General features: G+C 38.2%; 1 pseudogene; it reads right to left on the reverse strand.

The window, feature by feature from the left end:
- The window catches only part of LOC149221682 (putative pentatricopeptide repeat-containing protein At3g25970), a 67,086-nt pseudogene extending 57,539 nt beyond the window's left edge, over positions 1–9,547 (reverse strand).
- Positions 9,548–26,314: the final 16,767 nt, after the last annotated feature.

A 26,314-nucleotide genomic window follows, 5' to 3' on the forward strand; every position in this document is an offset into this window, starting at 1 on the left:
TATTTAGGTTCTCCTCGGCTTGTGCCCATTACTTAGAATATATTGGCTTTTAACAAAAGGACCAGTGAACCTTTAGAGATCCTTCATCAATTACCTATTACCTTATAATGAAAAACTATTTGTATTGATGTTATGGTAGTCCAAGGCCCCTTGGATTTTAATTTGTTCCTTGGGCAAGACTATGTTTGTGCCATGAATGTTGTCGTGTACACACTTTTTCGAGTGATGTCTTTTCCACATGATGGAAAAATTGTGACTATTGACCAACTTTCATTTTTTGGTCCTAATTTGACCACCAACCATCCAACTTCCCTAAACATTCCTAATATGTAAGTGGTATCCCCCTCACCATAGGTTAATTATGTGACAACCTATTCCATGCCTTCACCTACCAACAAAGAAGATCATCTCACTATTTTATTGACTTATTTTAATCTAGATCATGTAGGTGATATGGTCAATTATTTACTGGGCATCCGGGAACCTAATTTTCCTACCCCTATTGGATTCCTTGATGTGTATTCCTTCCACAACATTTTTATTCCATCTGATGAAAACCACTTGGAAGTCATGATTAAGCCCTTGATATGTATTCCTTCCAGAGCCTTGGCCTCTTAGGAGCCATGATCAAGGTAAATAATGCCATGAACATAATTATTTTATTGTGTCAAGCTTGTTAAAAAATGAAACATGTCACCACGAGCATAATTTCTTCTACGTTTCAAGCTCACATAAAAATGAAACAAACCTTAGAGCATGGTTCTTTTCTTGTGTCATGCTCATTAAAAAATGAAACAAACCACCTCCAGTTGGTTTGCATCTTTGAATAGATCTCATAAATTTTGATTTTATACGTAATAACCAAAAAAAACCAAACTAGGGCTTCCAGGGGCCAAACTGCTTCAACACTCAACCATAGTGATTCTACCTCCATGGTCGGACATCACTAACACCAACTAGATCGGTATCTACCCAAGTTGTACATGGCTCTAGGAAGTAGTAACTAAACCCATAACCTTCTAGGGCTCTAGAGCGTTTGTCCAAACTGGCTCCAGGGACTAGTAACTCAACCCACCAAGGGCTCCAAAGCGTTTGTCCCAACCTAGGCTCCAAGACTAGTAACTCAACCCAAGTTGTTCCAGGGCTTCCAGAGTGTTTTTTCCAACCCACAACCATAAGGAATTATGAGCACCAATTAGAAAACAATCAAGTGGAAAAACCCACAACACCATGGTTATCCAGGAAATGGAAAGGAAAGGCTAAAACCACTATCAATCCAGGAAAATATCCATGGCAATGAAAACACATAACCAGAAAATTACATGCATATACCATGTGTCCATAAATCCACAAGGAAATCACACAGGAAATCTATTACCTACAAAGAAATCCATCTATAGTTGTTGATCTATTTGTTCCCTTGTGCTTTCCTACTTTCCTTTGCTTCTTTATCCAAATCTATGGTGTGCCAAAGTGCTCCAAGAATACCCTAAGTGTGAAAGAGTATGAGAGAGTGAGAGAATATAAGAGAGCTCCAACATTAAATTGACAAAAAGCTAACTAGCAAAAAATCAACTAACAAAAGATGTGAACTGATTCTCATAAGCCTTTTTATCATTAAGGCCTTTATTTTATTCATTTTCCTTCATTTTTCCTCTCATGAAAATATGTGTCCCTTCACCTTCCTTTTCTCCTATATTCCTTTGTTTCATAAATAAAATGCCAATTAATACCACTTTGCCTTTGCCAATCTCCATAGCCCTTAATTAATCATAAGTGATACCCATCACTATGTTTTTCCTAAAATTCATCTTAGAATACATGTCCCATGACCTTGGTCTTATTTTATTTACATAGAAAATCAACTAGCAGTTGCTACAGACCCCTCCCCCTTGGGGGAACACCGTCCTCGGTGTTCAATGACGCCTATGACCAACAAACCATTGAAAATACAACATACTTCCCACAAAGCTTTATAACATAGCTCAATGCAATATTTATAATGAACAACTACTACAAAACACGACCAACATAACAAACATGACAATCATACTGCTTATTGAAGCTTTATAACACAACTCATTGTGACATCTATAGCAATATACATATACATATACATCTACCAAAAACTCATTTGCTCGAACTAGCAAATAATGAAAGATACATAGCCTAACTTTGATGAACCATCTCCCATGTAGCTTCATCAGTCCAAAAGTGCTTCCACTGCACTTTAACCTGCTCAATTGCTCTGTTCCAGAGCATGATATATTTCCACTGCAATATGCATTGTGTTTATGGTTGGGATTCTCCCTCTGGTTCCACCTGCAATACAAAAAAATCAATCACGTGATCAACATCCTGTACATACTTCTTAAGCAATAAAACATGGAAAACATTATGGAATTTCATTGTCAGAGGCTGTGTAAGTGGGTAGGCCACTAGTCCAATCCTCTCAAGGATCTCGAAATCTGTTATGCAACCAACTCACAAAATAGATGAAAATATAGATTAACGACTTCAAAATCAGCCTCTTTAAGGGGGAAACCTTCTTTACATTACATAAATGAATAATTCTTGGATGATACAAATGAAAAAACCTCATTTATATATATAGGACTCTAAGGGGTAACAATATAATCAAATCCAACATAACAATAATGATATAAGGGCACAACAATAACAATAGTAGGCTTTTATGGGGCACAATAATAACAATTTGGGGATAATAGGGGCACAGAAATAACAATAAGGGCTACAATGACAATAGTAATGGGGGAATCACTAGTATTATAGGGACCTAACATGCCCCTCTCTTTCAAAAAAGTGTTTTCCTCAACGCTTGAGTAGTTATGGATGCTTTTGTATAAAATTCTCATCGTCCCATTTGGAATCTTTAGCGGGTAAGTTCTTCCACTTAATGATATATTCTGAAATTGATAAATTTCATAGCTGTCGAGTTCTTGTTTCTGTGACTGCTTCAGCTTCCAATATGATTTTTCCTTCCTCGTCAAGTTCTGGAAATATTTTTTGAACTAGGAACTTGTCACCTATAACCTTTTTTAAGCATGAAACATGGAAAACTGGGTGCACTCGAGAATCTGCAGGAAGCTCCAATTTCTATGCCATAGTACCAATATTTTGCAACACCTTGTATGGACCATAATACTTTGGTGATAAATTATTCTCCTTCTTAGCTTGCTTGAGGGACATTTGTTTATATGGTTGTAGCCGTAGAAATACCTAGTCACCTACATCAAATCTTCTTTCGTCGTGATGTTGATCTGCCAGTTGTTTCATTCTATTATGTGCCAAAGTGAGGTTATCCTTTAAGAGTCAGAGAACTTGTTGTTGATGCTCGATGTGATCTTCCACTGCTTCAACCTTATAATTTTATCTTAAATATGATGTGATGGACTATGGATGATATCCATAAATTGTCATAAATGGGGTCATTTTTGCTACAGTATGGAAGGAAGTGTTATACCACCATTCAGCTAGAGACAACCATTTCACCCATTGTGTTTGTTTATCAGATACAAAGAAATGAAGATATCCTTCCAAACATTTATTTACTATCTCAGTTTTCCCATCAGATTAAGGATGATAAGATGAGCTATGAGCTAATTGAGTACTAAGACAAGAAAATAATTTTGTCCAAAAATTTCCAGTGAAAATGGGATCTCTGTCGCTTACAATAATCTTTGGGTTTCCATGTAGATTTTGAATTGTATCCATAAATGCAGTAGAAATTGTTATGGCTTTAAATGGATGAGATAATGCACAAAAGTGTGCATACTTGGTAAGTCTATCAACTACCACCACGGTGACACTCTTTCCTTTGGACTTGGGTAACTTGTGATAAAATCCATTGAAACCTCCTCCAAACGTTGGCTTGGAATGGATAAAGGTTGTAATAGACTTGGGGTCCTAATTGTTTCAACTTTATTTTGTTGCAAACCAAACATTCCACCAAAAACTTTTGAATATTAGATTTAAGGCCATCCCAAAAAAAATCATTCTTAATCCTATGGTCAGTTTTTAAAAAATCCTGAGTGCCCTCCTAAGGGGGAGGTGTGAAATTCCATATGAATCTCTTGTTTGATTTGGGAATTATTGCATAGGTATAAGCGAGCTTTGTACCATAAAAAATCATTTTTCCATCTAAATGTATCAAATGTATTGGGATCTTTTTGTATCTCTTGAATGAGTTCCCACACTTCTTCATCATTATTTCATTCATCCCTTGCTTTGTCTATCCAAACTGGTTGGATAATAGAAATGGAGCAAAGAAATGCTTCCACATCCTCATCCTTTCTTGAGAGTGAATTTGCCACAACATTTTTCTTCCCTTTTTTGTAGATGATTTCAAAGTCATAACCCAACACCTTTGTGACCCATTTTTACTGCTCTTCTGAAGATAATCTTTGTTCTAAAAAGTATTTAAGACTATCATGATCCATTTTTACCTCGAAGTGTCTTCCCATTAGGTAGGGTCGCCATTTGTTAAGTGCATGTAGTATTGCCAACATTTACTTCTCATAAATAGCTTTGTGTAAATACTTTCCTTTGATTGGACAACTTTCAAAAGCAATGGGTCTTTCTTCTTACATTAAAACAACACCAACTCCATTTCCCGAGGCATCACATTCTACAATAAAGGTTTTTTTGACGTTCGTCATAGCTAAGGTTGGTGCTTGGCACATTGCCTCTTTGAGATGTTCAAAGGCCTTAGTTGCTTCTAGAGTCCATGAAAATGCATATTTCTTCAGTAATGTTGTTAGAGGTTCTGTTATTCTCCCATAATTCCTAACAAACTTGCGATAATACCCTATCAACCCGAGAAATCCTAGAAAATGCTTTATGGATGTGGGGATTTTCCATTCCTTAATGGCTTTAGTTTTGCTAGGGTCCTTAACACTTTCCTGAGATACAATATGACCCAAATATCCCACCTCTTGTACTCCAAAGAAACATTTGGAGATTTTTGCATATAATTGTTTCTTCTCCAATAGTTTGAGCACCTTGTCAACATGTTGAACATGATCCTTCCAAGACTTGCTGTAGATTAGTATATCATCAAAAAATACTAACAAAAATTTTCTAAGGAAGGGTTTGAAAATGGAATTCATCAAACCTTGAAATGTAGAAGGTGCATTGGTAAGGCCAAAAGGCATGAACAAAAATTCATAATGAACCTCATGAGTTCTAAATGTTGTTTTCAGAATGTCTTCAGTCTTCATTCTGATTTGATGATATCCTGAAAGAAGATCCAACTTAGTGAAGTGAATTGATCCATGCAATTCATCCAATAATCCATTAATGCCAGGAATGGGAAATTTATCTTTAATAGTGAGCTTGTTGAGCACCCTATATTCTGGACACATGTTCCATGGTCAATCCTTCTTATGCACCAATACTATTGGAACATAGAAAGAACTTTGACTAGGTTGAATTATACCATCCTCTATCATTTTTGCAACCATACGTTCAGTTTCACTCTTTTGGACATAGGTATATCTATAAGCCCTCATGTTTGGAGGAACACTTCCTGGAATCAAATGAATAGCATGATCATGATCACGAATAGGTGGGAGGCCTTTAGGAGTCTCAAAAACCTTGAAATGATTGTCTAAGACTTTTTGGAGATATGGAGAAATAGATGATTTCGATGTGGGAACCTCTAGCGATCATAATTGTGCAATTACACCTCGTTTTTCTTTCTTTAGAAGCTTTGTGTAATGCCCTATTTAATCTTATCCTGCAAATTTTGCTAAGTGTTTAAATTTCTTTAAAATATGGACTTATAATTATCAAGAAATATTGGTACATACCTACATTGGTGAAACTGTAAATTTGGTATTGATATAAATTTTGTTATTTACCTCCCCAAATTTTTAAATTTTGAGAAGAAATAATCCTCTCCAATTTCCAAATTATATATATATTCATACCTCATTCTGAAATGTCCTCTCAGATTTACTTAGGAGAAGACATGGTCCTCTCCAATTAATTACCAATTTATATATTCATCTCTCATCCCCAAAATGTCCTCTCACATTTACTTGAGAGAAGACATGGTCCTCTCTAATTAATTACCCAATTTTATATTCATATCACATTCCCAAATGTCCTCTTAGATTTACTTCGGAGAAGACATGACCCTCTCCAATTAATTACCAATTTATATATTCATCTCTCATCCCCAAAATGTCCTCTCACATTTACTTGGGAGAAGACATGGTCCTCTCCAATTAATTACCTAATTGTATATTCATATCACATTCCCAAATGTCCTCTCATGTTTAATTGGGAGAAGAGAAGTCAAATGTAAGGATGAGAGAGAAGTTATGACATTAATGAGAGGTGGTTGAGGTGGAGAAGAGAAGTGGGCATAAAAGGGAGAAGGATGAGGGGTGGAAGAGGATGCTTGGTATTGCTTTTGGTTTTGGTTTGGCTGTGGTTTTGGAGGAATTGATTGAGAGAGAGGAGGGGAGTCTTATTCATCTTGGACACACTACATCTGGTTGGACTTGGGCTCGGAGAGCTAGGGAACCTGCGGGGGTTTCATGGGCTAGGAATTACTTCCTAGTTGGCTAGGAGGTAAATCCAGTGAGTAGTCAAGAGGAGCGTTCTAGCAGGACCAGCAGCTCAAGGGCATCTCCATCGGGCTATCGGTACATGTATTTCTCTATGCATAGATTACTCATGTAAGTGATTGAAATGAAATGTTCACTATTTATATTGTAGGAATTAGATTTTAAATGGTAAATTATCATCGTTTAAATGTCTTGTCAAAAAATAAATTATTGTCCTTTTATTGCATTTAAAATTAGAGAATATAGATCAAGGAGGGGACCTTACACGTGGTATCAGAGCTTAGGTTCAAAATCTGGACCCAAAACCCACTAAACCCAAATTTCCGCTATAAGAGCTTGTAACCCTCATAATTACTTGTAATCCTAATATATAAATATATGACCCTATCTATATATATATATATATATATTTAGATTGAAAATGATACGTCTCTTTATTGCCTTGGAAAGCAATAAAACTTGAGTAAAGACATGTTAGAGTTGCGTTTTACAGGCATATTAATTGTCATATGTTAAAAAAAAGAATTTTTTTTTGTATATGTTCCTGAGTAAACTGTGGGATTTTTTTTTTTTTTTTACCCTGGGACCTTTGTGGCTTTCTTGACAAAGGTTGTCCATTGAGCGTTTGATGCCAGACTTCTCTAGGTTGCATCTGAGATGAGAACCTCAAAGTCCTCCATTGCCCTGTCCAGCGATGCCTTTGAATCCATCTGCTCCTAACCCTCCTTGTGGAAGGAACTCCTCCGCCTTCATTTTCTGCCATTAATTCTTCCAATATTAAATATATCTCCTCTGTTTGTGGATGGGACCTGTTTTCAGCATTAAATGTATGAACTGTGTTCTTAATCTCAATCCAACTACACCCTGGCTCCTTTTTCAACCCCTTCTCTCTCATCATTTTTCTCATCTTTGCACAATCATCCCACCTGCCAGCTGCAGCATATATATTTGACATTAGAACATATGCTACGTCTTCTTATGGCTCTAACTGAAGGAGATATTTTTCCGCATGTATCCCAAGCTCAATATTGCCATAGGTTGCACAAGCACCAAGTAAGGTCCGCCACACTGTACCATCAGGCTTAAACGACATTTTGTTAATGAAATCCATTGCTTCTTCCAAGTGGCCAGCACATCCAAGAATATCAACAGTACAGGCATAGTGTTCCATTCTTGGTGGGATGCCATGATTGCATCCCATCGAATTAAAGTAGCAGACCCCTTCATTGACTAAACCTGCATGACTGCATGCAGAAAGAACACTAACAAAAGTGATGTGGTCTGGTTTCATGCCTGCCTCTTGCATTTGCTCAAAGAGTTGGAGGGCCTTCTTGCAATGCCCATGCTGTGCATATCCAGCAATCATTGCATTCCAGGATACTGCACATTGTTTAGAGGTTTCATCAAATACTTTGCATGCATACTCTATTACCCCACACTTACCATACATGTAAACAATGGCACTCCCTACAAAGGCATCCATCACAAAACCGGTTTGAGCAATCTGGGCATGAACCTGCTTGCCCTGTTCTAAAGCTGCTAGGCTTGCACATGCCCTCAGGACACTGGAAAAGGTAAAACTTGTCTTGCCTTGTGCAAGTATGTTGCATTTGACAGTAAAATTTCAAAGCCTCTTCACCATGCCCATGCTGGGCATAGCCTGCAATCAATGCATTCCATGAAACCACATCTCGTTTAGTCGTGTTGTTAAACACTTTACTAGCATCCTCCACACAGCCAGAAGTGAGATACATGGTGATCAGAGCATTCCTTACAGGTGTCTCTGACTCAAGTCCAATTTTCATAGCATGGGCATGGACACCCTTCCCTTGCTCCAAGACTCCTGGGTTGCCACAAGCACTAAGGATGCTAGTTAATGTAAATTTGTATATCATCATGCCCATTTGCCTCATTTGAGTGAAGAATCTTAGGGCCTGCTTAGTATATTCATTGTAGGCATAACCAGCGATCATGGCATTCCATGAAACCAAATCTGGTGCATTCATCCTCTGAAATACCATTTCTGCATCCCTGATATGCTCACATTTGGCATATACTGTGACAAGCGCATTTCCCACAACAACATCAGACTTTAGTCCATATTCAATAACCTTAGCATGGACTTGCCTAACCTGCTTAGGAGCCTCTGAACTAGCGAATGAAGTAACAACACTGGCAAAGGTCGATTGATCAGGAGTCGCGCCTCCCCTCTGCATTTGGTTGAATTGTTCAAGGGCTTCTTCAACATAACCGTTTTGAGAATATCCTGCTATGAGAGCATTCCACGAAACTGTATTCGGCTTAGGCAGTTCATCAAAATCTCTCTGTGAATCGTCTATTCTGCCGCATTTTCCATACATGTCAAGGAGCGCACTTCCTGCGTGAACATCACCTTCATATCCTGTCTTTATGATGTGGGTATGAATTTGTTCGCCTTGTTGCAGAGCTACTAAACTTGCAGACACTCGCAGGGCACTACCAAAGGTGAATTCATTCGGTTTCATGCCTGCCTTCTGCATTTGCTCAAAAAGCTTCAGGGCATCGTCAGCCCAACCACGCTGGGAATATCCCGAAATTATTGTATTCCATGAAATAACATCTCGTTCAGGTATTTTGTCAAATACTTGGCGTGCGTCCATCAAACTCCCACATTTGGCATACATGTTGACGAGGTTATTGCTCGCGAACATGTCTAGATCAGCGCTAATTTTCAGGATGTGGGCATGAACTTTCTTGCCCATCTTCAAAGCTTTGGAATTGGCACATCTCTGCAACAGGTTATTATAGACAGTCAAGTCTGTCCACATGCCTTCTGCATTTTCAAACTGGTGCATGGAATCTAGCACCTCTGTCAATCTTCCAGCTCTGGAAAATTTAACCACATGATCAGAAGTTACATAAGAAGCTACATTGGTTCTATGTTCTTCTATTGATTGCCATTCAATGGCCATGGCAACAAATGTTTTACTAATCATACGCCCTTTGAACAACGCTGTTGGATTCCATAGTCGAAAACAACAATCAACTGCAACATATGGGTTGTTGTGATGGAAGGAATGAAGTCTCTTGAAATTTACATTGGTTAAAATAGAGATGTCAAATTTCATCATTCATTCATGCCAAAAGATTTCGTATAAAGACATTATCAACCCACAGCTACTCAATCCAACCCTGAAATCTAGAGCATGGAGACATCATCGAACAAGTAAAAGAATGGATGCTCAATTCAAACCTGAAATCTAGAGCATAAAGCCATCATCGATTAAGTAAACGAATGGACACTCAATCCAAACCTGAAATCAAGAGCATGGTTTCTTGAAAAAGTAAAATATGGAGGAACCATTGAAAAAATCTACTGGTATCCAATATAAGAAGCATTCAAGAAGTACCCTGAGGCCGTGAACAATGTTGTCCCTACTTATGATGGTCAAAAGGAACCATGATTTATCCTCTAAATTCCTCTCTTTATTCCCAGTAGGTTCTGTACTGCTAGGAGTGATTTCCTGCCGGATTCCTTGGTTATCCATTGGTTTAGAAACATGATCACATATGTTTAAATGCCTTTATCTTGCAGCCTTTGGTGCCACAAGTATATCAATGACCATAATGCCCGATCAACAAATGGCATGTTCATATTTAAGAACAGAAGAGGTGTTCCTTGATAACATATATTGATAACAACTATATATATATTAATAATTTATATAATTGTTAATTGAGAATTTAGAATCTTTAAATATTATAGTTAATAAAGTAGAGTATAATGTTATTTAATTTAAAATAGATTATATGTATATGTATATGTATATGTATATGTATATGTATATACATATACATATACATATACATATACATATACATATACATACACATATATGGAAATGTAGGGGTTTTGAGTAGTTAACAAAAAAGAAAACCCTAATTCCTAAAACTTTAACACCCAACTCCATTGCAATGCACAAAACATATTTATCTTTTCTTTTTAGTAGATTTTAATACATTAAAGCTGTCAAATATGAACAACAATTGATTGGTATGATAGAATCACTTACAATATACAATATCATTATCTTAAAACATGTAGCACTAGCCATTCTATATACATTAATTAGATAGTACATATCTAACAATAATGTCAATGTTGAGTTGGTTGGGACAGCTAAGCATCCACTTGAAAACAAATGTAACGTTGTTGATGGAATTTAAAAAGGGCACCTAGTTATAACAATGTAAGTTAATGTTTATGTGAATGCTCAAAATGAATAAGATGGATTTAGTATGATTGTTTTGGGATATATAAGGATATTTGAGGGTGAGTAGCAATGCGTGGTAGCACTTTCTTGGATAGCAATGGGGGAGGATTTAGTGGACCCACGATTATCATCTCTATATTAAAAAAAAACTTGCATCTATCATTATGCAAAATATGTGTGAGCCGAGTAAGAATTAAGGGGGTCTTAAGTTGTGCTAATAAGTCTTATGTATCATACAGGTATTTGAACAATTCAAAATGGTGAGGACGTGAAGAAATCAAGTTTAGGGAGAGTCATTACAAGGACCTCCTACAAATAACCCATTACCTTCACCGGAGTTGATTCTCATCTTGCATTCCCTAGAAGAAATGAATGAGACCTTAAAAGGGTACCAAACAAATGAAGTAGAAGTGAAGCACCCTACCTCGGGGTTAGGAAATCTCGAGGGATCAAGAGACTCTGATAGAGAACCTCCAATCGAGGACATTACTAGGGAGCTCCAGAAGATTAAGCTCTTAGAGTTTGCAGGAGGTCGTGCCAGTGAATGTGCAAAATCCTGGTTAGAAGGAATTAGAAGGTGCTTCACACTAAGGGATTACAATTCCAATTCAAAAGCTAAAATAGCAATATTCCAACTCAAAGGTAGTGCTCTGAATTGGTGGGGTAACTTGGAGTTTCAACTACACCTCACTCCAGACACAGTTACTTGGGAATTATTTGAGGAGAGATTCAGGAAAAAGTACCTGCCAGCATATTATGAAGAACAACAGGTAGGAGCCTTCCATGCCCTGGTACATAAATCATACGGTGGAAGAATATGAAATTAGATTCATGGAATTGGTCAAGTATGTCTCCTACATGGATACTGACCAGCGCCAAGCAGATCATTTTATTTATGGATTGAACCCTAAGATTAGGGAAATGGTTCAGATGTGGAAACCATCCTCAGTTGCAGAAGTTGTGGAATAGGCTCGTTATGTCGAAGAACACTTAGAGTTAAAGGGTGAAAACAAAACCCTTTTTCCAAGCCAACCAAGGCTTATGGGGAAGACCCCTCGTACCTGCTGGGTGTGGATCCTGATTATCTTTTGTATTCAAAGGTATCACCGCATTGGACCCCAGTTCAAAATGGGGCAACAACGCCACCCGTAAAATATTCACTGCAAGGGGGGTCCAGGGGGTGTGGCTGCGACCTTTTGGGAGCCCCCCCTTGGCAGGGGGTTTTGAGGGCAAAACCCCCGAAGCTAAGAATAGATGTAAAATTTACTTGTAAAAGTATAATAATTTCTAGTCAATCTGGGTCGTTCATTAGGTAGATATCTGATGGTAGAATTTATGTTTAATTTAGGGTTTTTTGCCCTAGAAGGAAACCCCTCACTATATATGAGGGAATTGTATTGCGTCTATGTAGATCTGTATTCCGAGTGAGGAAGAGAGAGGAGATTGAGAATGAAGAGGGAGTTACGTCGGATTTGTTGTAGGTTGTATCTCTTTAGTTTGTTGGATAATATAATAAGGAATCATTGTTTCTCCGTGGACGTAGCCCAAACTGGGTGAACCACGTATATTTGTGTCTCTCTTGTTTTATGTGTTTATATTTCTGGAATATTTTATGTGTTCCATTGCTCTGTAATATATAATTTTTCTAACAACTAGTATCAGAGCCGAAGGTCTATTTGGTTGATAAACTCACAGGAGAGAAGGATTCCTGGTTCGAGTGGGAGCAATGGCAAAAGATGGCAGGTTTAAGGTCTAAAAATTCAACGGCCAAAACTACTAGCTGTGGAAGATGCAGATGGAAGACTATCTGTATCAGAGAGATCTGTACCTACCATTGAGCAGAAAGACAAAGAAGCCAATGAGTATTACATATACAGAATGAAATATTCTCGACAGAAAGACACTTGGAACAATACAGTTGTGCCTAGCAGCTTCGGTAGAGTTTAATATTTCAAAGGAAACGACAACAGAGGGTTTAATGTCAACATTGGCCAAACTATATGAAAAACCCTCGGCCTCAAATAAGGTATTTCTTATGAAGTGTTTATTTAATATGAAGATGTCAGAAGGTGGATCTGTTGTAGACCATTTAAATGATTTTAATATACTTACAAGTCAGCTAAGTTCTGTAGGGGTAACTTTTGATGATGAAGTTAGGGCTCTGTTATTTCTGTACTCATTGCCAGAAAGTTGGAATGGTTTAGTTATGGCCATTAGTAACTTTGTCTCTGGATCTAGTACTTTAAAGTTTGATGATGTTGTTGGTGCAATCCTTAGTGAGGAAATGCGATGGAAAAGCTCTGGTGAGACATCAAGTAATGCTTTGACTGCAGAGACTAGGGGAAGAAAAATGGAAAGAGGAAAGAGCCCAGGATATCGTAATAAGTCAAGAAAAGGAAGATCCAGGTCCAGATCAGGGATAGTGTGCTGGAAATGTGAGATGAAAGGACAGCTGAAGAAAGACTGCAAGTCTTGGAAGGGAAAAGAAGGAGACGCGCAACAAGAAACTAATCATGAAGCGAATGTAACAGGTGATGTGTTGCAAGATGATTTAATTATTTCATTAGAAAATATTATTGATGTCTGGGTGGTAGATTTAGGGGCCTCATTCCATGCCACACCTGATAAGAAACATTTTTATGATTATGTACAAGGAGATTTTGGATAGGTTCGATTGAGTGATGATAAACCCTGTAAAATCATTGGAATGGGTGTAGTTTTCATAAAACAACAAAATGGAAATTAGTGGCTATTGAAGGAGGTAAGGCATGTTGCAGATCTAGAGAAAAATCTGATTTCAATAAGGAAATTGGGAGGTGAAGGTTACGTAACTACTTTCACAGATAAAACTGGGAAGGTCACTAAAGGATCCCTGGTAATAGCGAAAGGAGGAAAGGTTGGTACATTGTATCTATGCAATGGTATTTCTAATTTTGTTAATGCTTTAACCTTTACAGGAGAAGATACAACATTGTGGCATCATAAGCTCAGGCACATGAGTGAGAAGGGGATGCAAATTCTTCACTCAAAAAATTTGTTGCCAGGTTTGAAGCATGTTGATTTAAAATTATGTGAGAATTATGTTTATGGAAAATAGAAGGGAGTCAGATTCCTTAGAGTTGGGAAAGAAAAGAAGAACGAAAAATTAGAGCTTGTGCATACAGATGTATGGGGACCTGCTCAGGTTTCATCTCTTGGTGGCTCTCATTGTTATGTTACTTTTATTGATGATGCAACCAGAAAAACCTGGATCTATTGTATTCGAAATAAGTTTGATGTATTTTATACTTTCAAGAAATGGAAAGCTTTGGTTGAAGATGAGACAGTAAAAAGGTTGAAGTGTCTCAGATCAGACAATGGATGTGAATATTGCAGTAAAGAGTTTGATAGGTATTGTTTAGAGAATGGAATTCACAGAGAGAAGACAGTTCCAGGAACACCACAAGAAAATGGTGTGTCAGAAAGGATGAATAAGACAATTATGGAGCGTGCAAGGTGCATGAGATTGCATGTAGGATTGCCTTTACAGTTTTGGGCAGATGCTGTAGATACTGTTGTTTATCTAATAAACAGAGGGCCTTCAAGTTCCTTGGATGGTGGTATTCCAGAGGAGGCATGGATAGGTAAAAAGGTAAACTACTCTTTTTTAAAGACTTTTGGTTGTGAAGCCTTTGTCCACATTAACAAAGAAAATAGAATAAAGCTTGAGGCAAAATCAAAGAAATGTACCTTTATTGGATATGGTGTTAATGATTTTGGTTATCGCTTTTATGATTATGAAAAACACAAAATCATTAGGAGCAGAGATGTCATATTCAATGAAAAGGTTTTGTATAAGGATCAGCTGCAGGAAAAGAAACAGGAAAAAGAAAATAGAGAATACACAGTGCTTGATGAGATCACAGAAAAAGTGATGGTGCTTGAAAATCATAATGATCAACAGCCAGAAAAATAACCACAATAGCAACAAGCACTTCAAACACCTGAAAGTGGTGTTAGAAGATCTACCAGGATGAATAGACCCCCTGGACGATACTCTCCTTCATTATATTATGTATTGTTGACTGATTCTGGTGAACCATAATGTTATGAAGAAGAAGTGCAGGTAGAAACCATGAAGAAGTGGGAGCAAGCCATGAAAGGAGAGATGGACTCCTTAGCACATAACGAGACTTGGGACTTAGTCAGGTTGCCTGCAGGTAAAACAAAATTGCAAAATAAATGGGTTTACAAGTTGAAGGAAGAAGATGGAGGTAGAAAAAGGTACAAAGCTAGACTTGTGGTGAAAGGGTTTGCACAGAAAAAGGGTATATACTTTGATGAGATATTTTCTCCTATTGTGAAAATGACTTCAATGAGAACTATTCTAAGTCTAGTATCGGCTGAAGATTTGCATCTTGAGCAATTAGATGTAAAGACATCCTTTCTCCATGGGGATTTAGAGGAAGAGATATATATGCAGCAGCCACAAGGATATGAGGTAAAAGGGAAGGAGAAATTAGTGTGCAGGTTGAAGAAGAGCTTGTATGGTTTAAAACAGGCTCCAAGGTAGTGGTATCTAAACTTTGACAGGTTTATGTATGAATAAGGTTATACTAGGTGTCACTCTAATCATTGTGTTTATCTCAAAAGGAAAAATGATGGCAGCTATATTATATTGTTATTGTATGTAGATGACATGCTTGTTGCAAGTTCTAAGGTGCAGGAAATAAATGTGCTCAAAAGGAAATTGGCAAAATCATATGCAATGAAGGATTTGGGTGCTGTAAAACAAATCCTTGGTATGAGAATAACTAGAGACGGGAAGAATTGCAAATTAACATTGTCTCAAATTGAGTACATAGAAAAGGTGTTGAAAACGTTTAATATGTAGAATGCAAAACCAGTTAGTATACCTTTGGCTAGCCATTTCAAATTAAGTAAGGAGGCGTGTCCCAAGACTCAGGAAGAAATGGCTCATATGTCTAAAGTTCCATATGAATCAACAGTTGGAAGCTTAATGTATGCAATGGTCTGCACAAGGCCTAATATTGCACATGCAGTGGGAGTTGTAAGCAGGTACATGAACAATCCAGGAAAATAGCATTGGATGGCGGTCAAGTGGATTCTCAGGTATTTGAGAGGTACCACAAATCAAGCATTATGCTTTGGTGGTTCAAACATTGCACTACAGGGATATGTTGATGCAGATATGGCACGTGACAGAGATAACAGGAGGAGCATTGCAGGATATGTATTTACTGTAGGTGGAACAGCTGTCAGTTGGGTTTCAAAAATCCAAAGTGTTGTTGCACTCTCAACAACAAAAGTAGAGTATGTTGCTGCTACAGAGGCTAGTAAAGAAATGATTTGGTTACAAAGGTTTCTGGATGAATTGAGTAAGAAGTAGGAGTTGGGCAGGTTATACAGTGACAGCCAGAGTGCCATACATCTTGCAAAAAACTCTGCATTTCATTCCAAGACTAAACATATACAGCTCAAGTACCATTTCATATGGTCAACATTGGAAGATGGATAGTTGAAGCTGGAAAAGATACACACTAGCCAGAATCCTGCAGATATGTTAACAAAAGTTGTAACCAGGGAGAAACTGAGAATATGCTCAGTTTCAATTGGTCTTCAAGTATGATGAAGAAGATAAGAAACAACCAGGTCCAAACTGGAGTCATTGTACAGCAAATGAAGTAGCAGTGGAGTTTCTATAATCATTCTCCAAGTGGGAGATTGTTGGGTGTGGAGCCTTATTATCTTCTGTATTCAAAGGTATCACTACATTGGACCCCGGTTCAAAATGGGGTGGAAATGCCGCCCGTAAAATTCGCTGCAGGGGGGGTCTAGGGGGGTGCGGTGCGACCTTTTGGGAGCCCCCCCCCCCCCCGGTGGGGGGTTTCAGGGGCAGCGCCCCTGAAGCTAAGAATAGATGTAAAATTGCCTTGTAAAAGTATAGCAATTTCTAGTCAATCTAGGCCGTTCATTAGGCAAAGATCTGATGGTAGAAGTTATGTTTAATTTAGGGTTTTTTGCCATAGAAGGCAACCCCTCACTATATATGAGGGAATTGTATTGCGTCTATGTAGATCTGTATTCTGAGTGAGGAAGAGAGAGGAGATTGAGAGAGAAGAGGGAGTCATAGCAGATCTGATGTAGGTTGTATCTCTTCAGTTTGCTGGATAATATAATAAGAAGGACTGGTTGTTTCTCCGGACATAGCCCAAACTGGGTGGACAACGTATATCTGTGTCTCTCTTATTTTATGCGTTTTCTGTGTTTATATTTCTGCAATATTTTATGTGTTCCATTGCTCTGTAATATATAATTTTTCTAACAATACCTTCCAAAGGGGAGGAAGTTTGAGCCCACCACCATATGGAAATAGGGTGATACCCAGAGCACGGACAGTGGGGATTTCAATGGTTACTAGTGCAGCTTCACCTGCAGCTTCAAGGGCGCATTCAAACCAAGGCCATACGCGAGGAGCAACAAGTAGGGGCAGGGGTCCCAAGGGAAGGAACCCTTTCCAAAGAACTCCACAACATTCGATTCAAGGTCTACCACGCATCACTTGTTGGGGATGCGGGGGACCTCATCACCAACGTGACTGCCCTGAGTTACAAGCTGGTAACAACCGTAGAGAGGGAAAAGCACCAATGAGGGGGGAAAGTAGCCACCATCGAATCTATGCAGTAGTTGATAACGAGCAAGTTGAACACCAGTCTACTATGGTATAAACCTCAAGTATGATAAACAAAGTAAAAGTTAAAATTTTGTTTGATTCTGGTGTTACGGGTAGTTGCATTAGAAAAATGTGGGTTGGAAGCCTATGAGCACAATGACTTTAAACAAGTTGAGATGGCTTCTGGGATAAAACAAGCAGTAGGACCTAGTGTTGACCAATGTCAGGTAAGCCTAGGGGTGTGTATAACTAAGTTGAAGGCATACATCATAGCATTGGGGATGTATGATGTAATTATTGGAATGGACTGGCTAGAAGCTCATCGAGCTTTGGTAGACTGTTTCAAGAAGAAGGTGATTTGTTTAGATGATGAAGGCAAGCCAATAGAGATTTTTGGAATCAAGAGGGGAGTGTCACTACGATTCATATCTATGATGAAGGTAAAACATTGTCTCTGACAAGGTTGCAAGCTATATGTGGTCGAGGCTGTAATTGACCAGAAAGGATCCTCCCTATATCAACATCCAATTTTGTCAAAATTCAAGAATTTTTTTCCTAAGGAATTTCTTGGATTACCTCCTGTAAGGGAGATTGATTTCACAATCGACCTAAAACCTAGTGCCAAACCAATATCTCAGACACCCTATAGGATGAAAACTCTAGAACTTTATGAGTTGTAGATGCAGTTAAAAGAGCTATTAGACTTGGGATTTATCAGACCTAGTATTTCACCTTGGGGTGCACCAATGATTTTTGTCAAGAAGAAGGATGGTTCCTTGCTGCTATGCATAGATTATAGGGACTTAAATAGATTCACAACAAAGAATAAGTACCCGATACCTCGAATAGATGACCTATTTGATCAAATGAAGGGAGCAATGGTTTTCTCAAAGATCGATCTATGATTTGTTTACCACCAATTGAGGATTAAGGAAGAGGATATATCAAAAACTGCATTTCGAACTTGGTTTTGGCACTATGAGTTCGTAGTTGTTCCATTTGGTTTAACCAATGCACAAGTAGTATTCATGAGCCTCATGAATGATGTGTTCAGGAAGTATTTGGACCAATTTTTGCAAATATTTCTTGACGACATTCTTGTGTATTCCAAGAATGAAAAGGAGCATGAAAAGCACCTAAGGGTTGTCTTGACTTGCTTAAGGTAAAATCAATTGTATGGAAAATTGTCAAAATGTTCCTTCTTTTAGAAGAAAGTTCATTACCTTGGGCACATCATTTTAGGAGAAGGGATTTTAGTTGACCCGGAAAAGGTGAAGGCCATAATGGATTGGTTAGTACCAAAAAATGCCCATGAGGTACGTGGTTTTATGGGGCTAGTAGGGTATTATCACAGGTTTGTGTAAGGGTTTTCAAGGATTGCAAAACCCATCACCACATTACAGCGAAGGGGGGTCAAGTATGAATGGGCATATGAATGTGACACTGCATTCACAGAACTAAAGAGGTTACTAACTAGTGCACCAATCCTTCGAGTACCAGACATGGAAAAAGACTTCACTGTCTGCACCGATGCTTCGACGCAAGGATTGGGTGCAGTATTGATGCAAGAAGGTGGAGTAATAGCTTACGCATCTAGAAAATTAAAGAAACACAAAGAGTTGTATGCTACTCATGACTTAGAATTAGCAACAGTGATATTAGCCTTGAAACTGTGGAGACACTACCTCATTGGGAGAATATTTGAGTTAAGAACAAATCATCAAAGCCTGAAGCATCTCTTCACTCAAAAGGATTTGAATGCTAGACAAAGGCGGTGGAGCAAATTCATGAGTGAGTATGATTTTGAGATCTCATACATCAAGGGAAAGGAGAATGTGGTGGCGGATGCACTAAGCAGGAGACCACGAACCTTCTCCCTAGTAGCCTTAAAGGTAAATTTAAGGGAACGTGTGTTGGAGAAACTCTTTGAAGATAGTTGTTATCTAAAGGTCATATTAGCACTCTAGAGTGGGAAGCAAATAGAACCAAAGTTTGAGGGATATGTCCTTGAAGCAGATGGGCTAGTGAGATTTCAAGGGAGAATGTACGTACCTAACGAAGGGGGCATAAGAAGAACCATCCTCGAAGATTCACATAGAGCACTCTATTATTCACATCTTGGAGTAAAGAAGATGTACGCAGACACGGAGAAACTCTTCATTTGGTCTGGCATGAAGCACAACATAGTCCAGTTTGTCACCAAATGTCTTGAATGTCAACAAGTGAAGGCTGATCATCGCCATCCAGCAGGACTCCTACAACCACATGCAAATGGGAGGTAATTTCCATGGATTGTGTTGTGGGTTTTCCACTCACTTCACAGAGGTACAATGCTATATTGGTTATAGTTGATAAATTGACCAAAAGTGCCCATTTCATTCCAGTAAGAGACACTTACGATGTTACTAATGTGGCACGAGTGTTTATAAGTGAAGTTATTCGACTACATGAGCTACCCACAAAGATCATTTCTGATAGAGACTCTCGATTTACATCTAGGTTTTGGACAAGTTTTCAATCAGTACTAGGGACTCAGTTGAACCTGAGCACTGCATATCATCCAAAAATAGATGGGCAGACTAAAAGAGTAAATCAGGTTCTGGAAGACATGCTTGGGATGTACATCATGGATAATCAGACTCAGTGGGAAAGGTACTTACCATTGGTAGAGTTTGCCTATAATAACAGTTACCACAGTTCAATCGGGATGCTTCTTTATTTTTGGTTAATAAAAGGTGTCTTTTAAAACTCCTAATTACCCCACATTAATCATCAACCCGGGCAAGTCCTCTTTATTTCAAAAGTGTACACAATATGTGCATGCTATGAATCCAGAGAGTAATGTTTCTTAAAATAAAGTACAAACCTTTGATACAAGAGTAAACAGATGAATTTATAAAACTCAAATTGCACTTGCTAAAGGAAATATTGCATCTAAACATCAAGACTTAATCCTTTGCTGAAATTGTAATCAAATCTCACACAATAAATTCATTTAATAATAGCATCAATTGAGAGCATAGTGGCAATAACGAATTTCTTCTTAGCTAATTCAATCTAAATCACACTCAATCCCTACGAAGCAGTCTAAATAGAACTGGAGTCAATTGAGAGCTCAATAGCGATAACCAAACTCTTACATTTGATCAAATCAATACAATTCATTGTCTTAATGGCTAAATAATTTAACCTACAATAAGCATAAATAGAATCAAATGACAGTGCAGTAAAACATGTACAGAAAATGTATTGTCTTCAATATAGGAAAGTGGTAAATAAAAAATTAGATAAACTCACAGAAAATGGTAAAACTATCAAACCAATCAAACTTACGAGAATCAAAAATATATAACACAAGGGAGCAGTTGAATCCACCAGAGGCCGGGCCCTTAGCCACCAGCGAATATTGCTGAGCTACTTCAAATAATACGAATGAATAGCAATTTCAATTATATATTAATCATTAAACTCAAGTAGCATTACAATACGGTATTGTTCTCCAATAACACGAGTCTGTAAATTAAAATTAAAATTCAAAATAATAGAGATCCATCCCCTTTCTTCCTACAATCTTTTGCTTTTATAGTCAGAAAGAGGTAAAAGATAAATGCGATCTCTCAGGACCTCTCGATCCTGAGGGATTCGCAACTGAATGCTATCTTCAAACACCCATCATATTTTGCGTTGATCCTCCTGATTCGTCCTCCGATCTGTTCGCAATCGACACACCCCCTTTTGCCTTTGTTGGTTTATGTTGTTCCATCACTAGGGAACAACAACTGTTCCTTTAGTCATTTCTTTGCATAAAAAGGGGTAAAAGTTAGTTATGATGGCTAAATCTCAACTGAGGGTAGTTCATCCGTTTCTTATCATAATCCATCAATATGTTAGCATATCGAGATATGAAAGAGATAAGAAAAGAGGAGAAAGGTAATGAAATTAAGAGTAAATACATACCCATTTCATAACTCAACATACTCCCCTGCTTACCCTGTTTCATGTCCTCATGAAAAGTAGGTAATTCTTATGTAGTGCAGTTAAAGAGTAGGCCAGAGAGAAAGTGTCAAAAATTGGTCTAAAACCATGATGTTGAGCCAGAAGCACAAAGGTGGGCCCTTCCTTTCCTTCAGGCAATTCGTAGTTATCCCAATAACCTTCACGAGGATACCAAATGATGGGGCTCTGAAACCGACAACCTAACCAATGAGGTCCTTCTCTCAAAATAAGATTGCTATATGTGACAAAACGGGCTATAGTTGCTTTAAAATTTCTGCACACTCCTAGTGGAGGTCGTCCATCTGAACTTAGCTGTAGTTAGAGAACTTTCTTAAATGGAGAGGAAATATGATACTCCTTTCTATACAATCTCATTATGAATGGGCCCTAAGGATTTGATCACCCATTCTCATGTCATCAGACTCTTATGGTTGGCAAACATTTGTAAGGGGTGCTTAGGTTCACTTCTCACCCAAAGATCCAACCCATGCTCCTACCTTTGAAATTAATTATAGGCTTTAAACCATTTGAGTTGGTTAACTGCAAATGAAATAAAATCCTGGAATTGAACATCTCCTACAAAAGGGTTAGGGTTCTTTTCCACTTTGTTCTCTATTATAAAATTGTGCAAATAAAACTCACAAAGAAGCATTTGGACCTTCACACCATGATGCTTGCAGCAATTTATAAAATCTTCAATTGTTCTTAGTTCAATTGGTTTACCAGCCCTCACGACCTTAATTTTCAATAATAGATATTGTTCTAACAAAAACAAGGCATAATTGGTGGCGGGAGACCTGCATGCGAGGACATTCGTATACAGTGAGCAGATGGTGTTTGTCTGACTTATGACTTTGTCTAGTTTGAGCTTGATCTTCTCCATTTTTTCTTCCGCCTTTCTGCATTTGTCAAAAGTCTCACTCTCTATTACATTAATTTCTCGAAGTTGTTTCTACAGCTCTTGATATTTCTATCGGGAAACGGTTTCTTGTTCAAGTCGTTCCAACGTGAGCTGAGCTTGTGCCAATCCTTCCTGAAGATTTAGTATAATGGGATCATGGTGTGTCATGATGTCTTTGGCTTGTATGCGCGTCTGAGTGCTTATGCTATGAGAAGGAATATCTTCTGTCTATATTTCTTTATTATGGGAGGTCCAAACCTCCATCTGAGTGCCCATGCTATAAGAGGGTACACCTTCTATCTGTACTTCTTTGTTATGGGAGGTCCAAACCTCCATCTGAGTAGCTACGTCTACTAAATCTGCATGATGTTCCTCTTGAGTAATGACTGTTTGAGTGGGTATGGGCTCAGTTTGAGTTCCTGTAGCCCTATCTTCATGTAATTCCATTTGCACGACCACATTTACTACCTCAGGGGTGTTGTTGGGAACCTTCCCCATTGTGATTTCTTTTATTTTTCTTTGGAGCCCGTTGACCGTCTTGCGAAGCTTCTGGTGTTCTTTCCTTAGCTTCCTCAATTTTGTTTTGGCTCCATACCTTTTCGGAGGAGTAACTGGTCTACTAATAGTCTCGTTAATAGCTTCTGTCTCTAAAGAGCCCGGTTGTTCACCCTGGCTTTGTTCCAATAAGATTGTGTCTCCTGATTGATTATCTGATTCCTGAATAATCTTTGTCTTTGCTTCTTCTTCTTGGCCTATGTTTTCTGGGTCTAGGCCTTCATGGTTGTTTTGTACTGGGAGCGTGTCACTAGATTGGTTCTCTGATTCCTGAATAGCCTCTGTATCTGTTTCTCCTTCGCAGTTTGTATCTTTTGAGGGAGACATAATTCTAGTATAGCAAGAATTCTCAGGAGATTGGGTTTCTCCTAAGTTAAGATTGAGTAGTCCTTTAGGCTACATGTAGAAATTCATGTTGGCCATGACCTAGGCCATCCCCGTCTCGAAATCGTGCAATAAATCATCTTGAGAACTCATATTTGGTGTTGAAGGAGGTCCTAATTCGTTCCTTCGTTCATCGTCAGAATGCCCTGCTCCTTCCTCAGCTTCTAGTTTTGGTTCAGGGTTATCTTGTCCTTCTGCCTCTAGTTGCAAGTCGTGTTCACTTGCTGGGCTAGATAATTCTATGGGTTGACTAGCGCTGCCATGAGGGTTTTCAGACGCTTCCTGCTTTGACTTCAACCTTGTTAATCATCTCCGTTTGTGAGGTATGCTTCCTAAAAGGGCAGTCCTCTTTCTTTTTGGAACAAGGGTAGGTGCTGGTAGGTTTTCACCTCTTTCAAGGGCCAATATTAGATCATCCCAGGTTGATTGTTGTTGGGCAAGGTTATGACTAACTATTAACCTGATCAGAAAATGGTGGCTAACTACTTTTTCTGTGTGTTGACACTGTCTCAGCCTCTTGGCAGTGTCATGCAATAATGAATTCAACAGTGCAGGCAAATTAACAGAGCATTTTTGTTTTAAAACTGCTAAAAGTTTGAGATGTCACGACCTTACCACATCTTTATGCCCATTCTAGGTAATATAGTTCTAGACAATTCGTGCCAATTCTCCCCATGGCTCTCGAAGAGAAGATGGCCAAGTGCCTTTACCCTTCTTGATTAGCTCCTGTCCTTTGTCCCTAAAAGCCTCCATAGCGTCATGCAGCTTTAATCACTTGCTAGCCCATACTGGTCCTTCTGCCGGCAACCCAGACACTTCTGCTATCACAGCATCAATTACAATGATTTGTCTGCCTCTTACCAAGGATTGTCCATTCTGTAGATGCCATAAAAATTTGATGGCGATTTCCTCATTGGGGGGTTGAAATCTTTTAAAATATGTTGTCCATCCTGCGCAAGCTAGAATTTCCCTGGCTTCATCGGAGATAGCCAGTGTTAAAGGCTCTCGGCACACTATTCTTCCTCTCATGATCCTTGACTTCTGCAAACGATTAATGTAGTGGAGAAAGCATAACAACGAACAAAGCCGAGAGATGTAACAACAAATGGTTGTAATGGCTCTATTAGGTGATGCTTTATAACATAAATACCATTATCTAGGACTGTTATAATTCCACACGCTCTGTGATCATGGGATGGCATATTTTTCTACAAAATGAAATGAAAAGATGACAGCGCATGCATAAGTATACTAGAGGTCCTCACCCCCTCTCAAAATGATAGGTCGTCGATGACTGAATGAATGAAAGGATGACGCGCTGGTAGGGAAGTACAAGGGTGATGGATTGGGTAATGAAAGTGGCAAGGTACGTATATTAATGAAAGGATCATAAAGGATATTGGAGTAATGAAAACAAGGTGTGTAACGAGAATTATCAATAAGTGATAAGATGCCGTGAGGTGATGCGATAAAGAAAAAGGACATCATATGAAGGAAATAATACTTTACCTCCGTTATTCCACTTAAAACCGTTGTGATTGATTTTAGAAGATTAACTCATGCATAAAGGTTCAAGGTAAGTTAGGGACATAATCTATCTGTAGAACAAATAGAAACATAAGAAGAGGGTATTATAATAATTATTGATGTAGAAAATAAAAATTCAATACCATAAGCAGAGCTTCTGTTTCCTGCATGCATCCATAGCCTCGATAGAGTTGCTTTCTAACCCATGGGAACAATGTTCATCTATGTATAATTGGGGAAGTGCTTTATAATGTCCATAGTAGAGACCAATGTGCTGGCATGGTAACCAGATGAATGCATTGCCATTCACTGGGAAGTAGCGAAAGTGGTCAGGCTGGCTCCTATTCCAAGGACTTTGTTTCTTGTTGTATCCATTCGATCATATCCCTGGTGTGGTGTCCATAGTGTGAATGCCACTTTGCTGTTTCCTTATGATCATGGTAGGCTGGCTTGTGATGAGACCCCCTATCCTCCATCTGTGGAAAAATCATAAAATTGTTAGTGAATATATATATATATATATATATATATATATATATATATATATATATATATATATATATATATATATATATATATATATATATATATATATATATATATATATTTCAACACTCCCCATTTTATATATAGAGGGTGGCTCAATACTCCTTAAGAGTAGGGATGGTAGAAGAAGTTTGAACATATCAATAGAAAAAATATCCATAATCTTACTGATAATAAATAGAGAGAGTTATATGAGACTGGGGAAAACCAGCATGATATAAATAATCAACTAGTTTGATTTATAGTGGAAATGAGGACAGTGAAGTGATATATATAATTGTGTCCTTTCTTTTTGATCATCACAAAGCAATCTTGTTAAAGATGATAATATTCAAGATATTTGCCTGCTTCAGTATACTCCATACTTGTTGTCCGTAAATATGTATTGTACATTTCTTCCATAAAGAGGATCATAAAGAGTGGACTGGGATGGCCTAGGAATGATCATGCAAGGGGGAAAAAGGATGTTCTCAATAATACTCACAAGGTGTTGTTCTCTGAAGGGAACAACAGCAGAAAACACCCAAAAAGTGTTGTTCCCTATAGGGAACAACAACTATTCCCTGTAGGGAACAACAAAGAAAACACGCATGAAAGTGTTGTTCCCTATAGGGAACATCAGCTGTTCCCTTAGGAAAAAACAAAAAAATATACACAAAAGTTTTGTTCCCTATAGGGAACAACAGTTGTTCCCTGTAGGGAATAGTAAAAAAATGCACGCAAAAAGTATTGTTCCATATAGGGAACAATAGTTGTTCCCTTTAGGGAATAGCAAAAAAAAACACGTAAAAAGTGATGTTCTCTATAGGGAACATCAGTTGTTCCCTGTAGGGAACAACAGTTGTTCCCTGTAGGGAACAACAAAGAGAAAATACACGCAAAA

This window comes from Pinus tabuliformis, chromosome Q, assembly GCF_031772625.1.
Source record: "Pinus tabuliformis cultivar Carrire ecotype Pingquan chromosome Q, CPIR1, whole genome shotgun sequence".
In the NCBI taxonomy this organism is placed as follows: Eukaryota; Viridiplantae; Streptophyta; class Pinopsida; order Pinales; family Pinaceae; genus Pinus; species Pinus tabuliformis.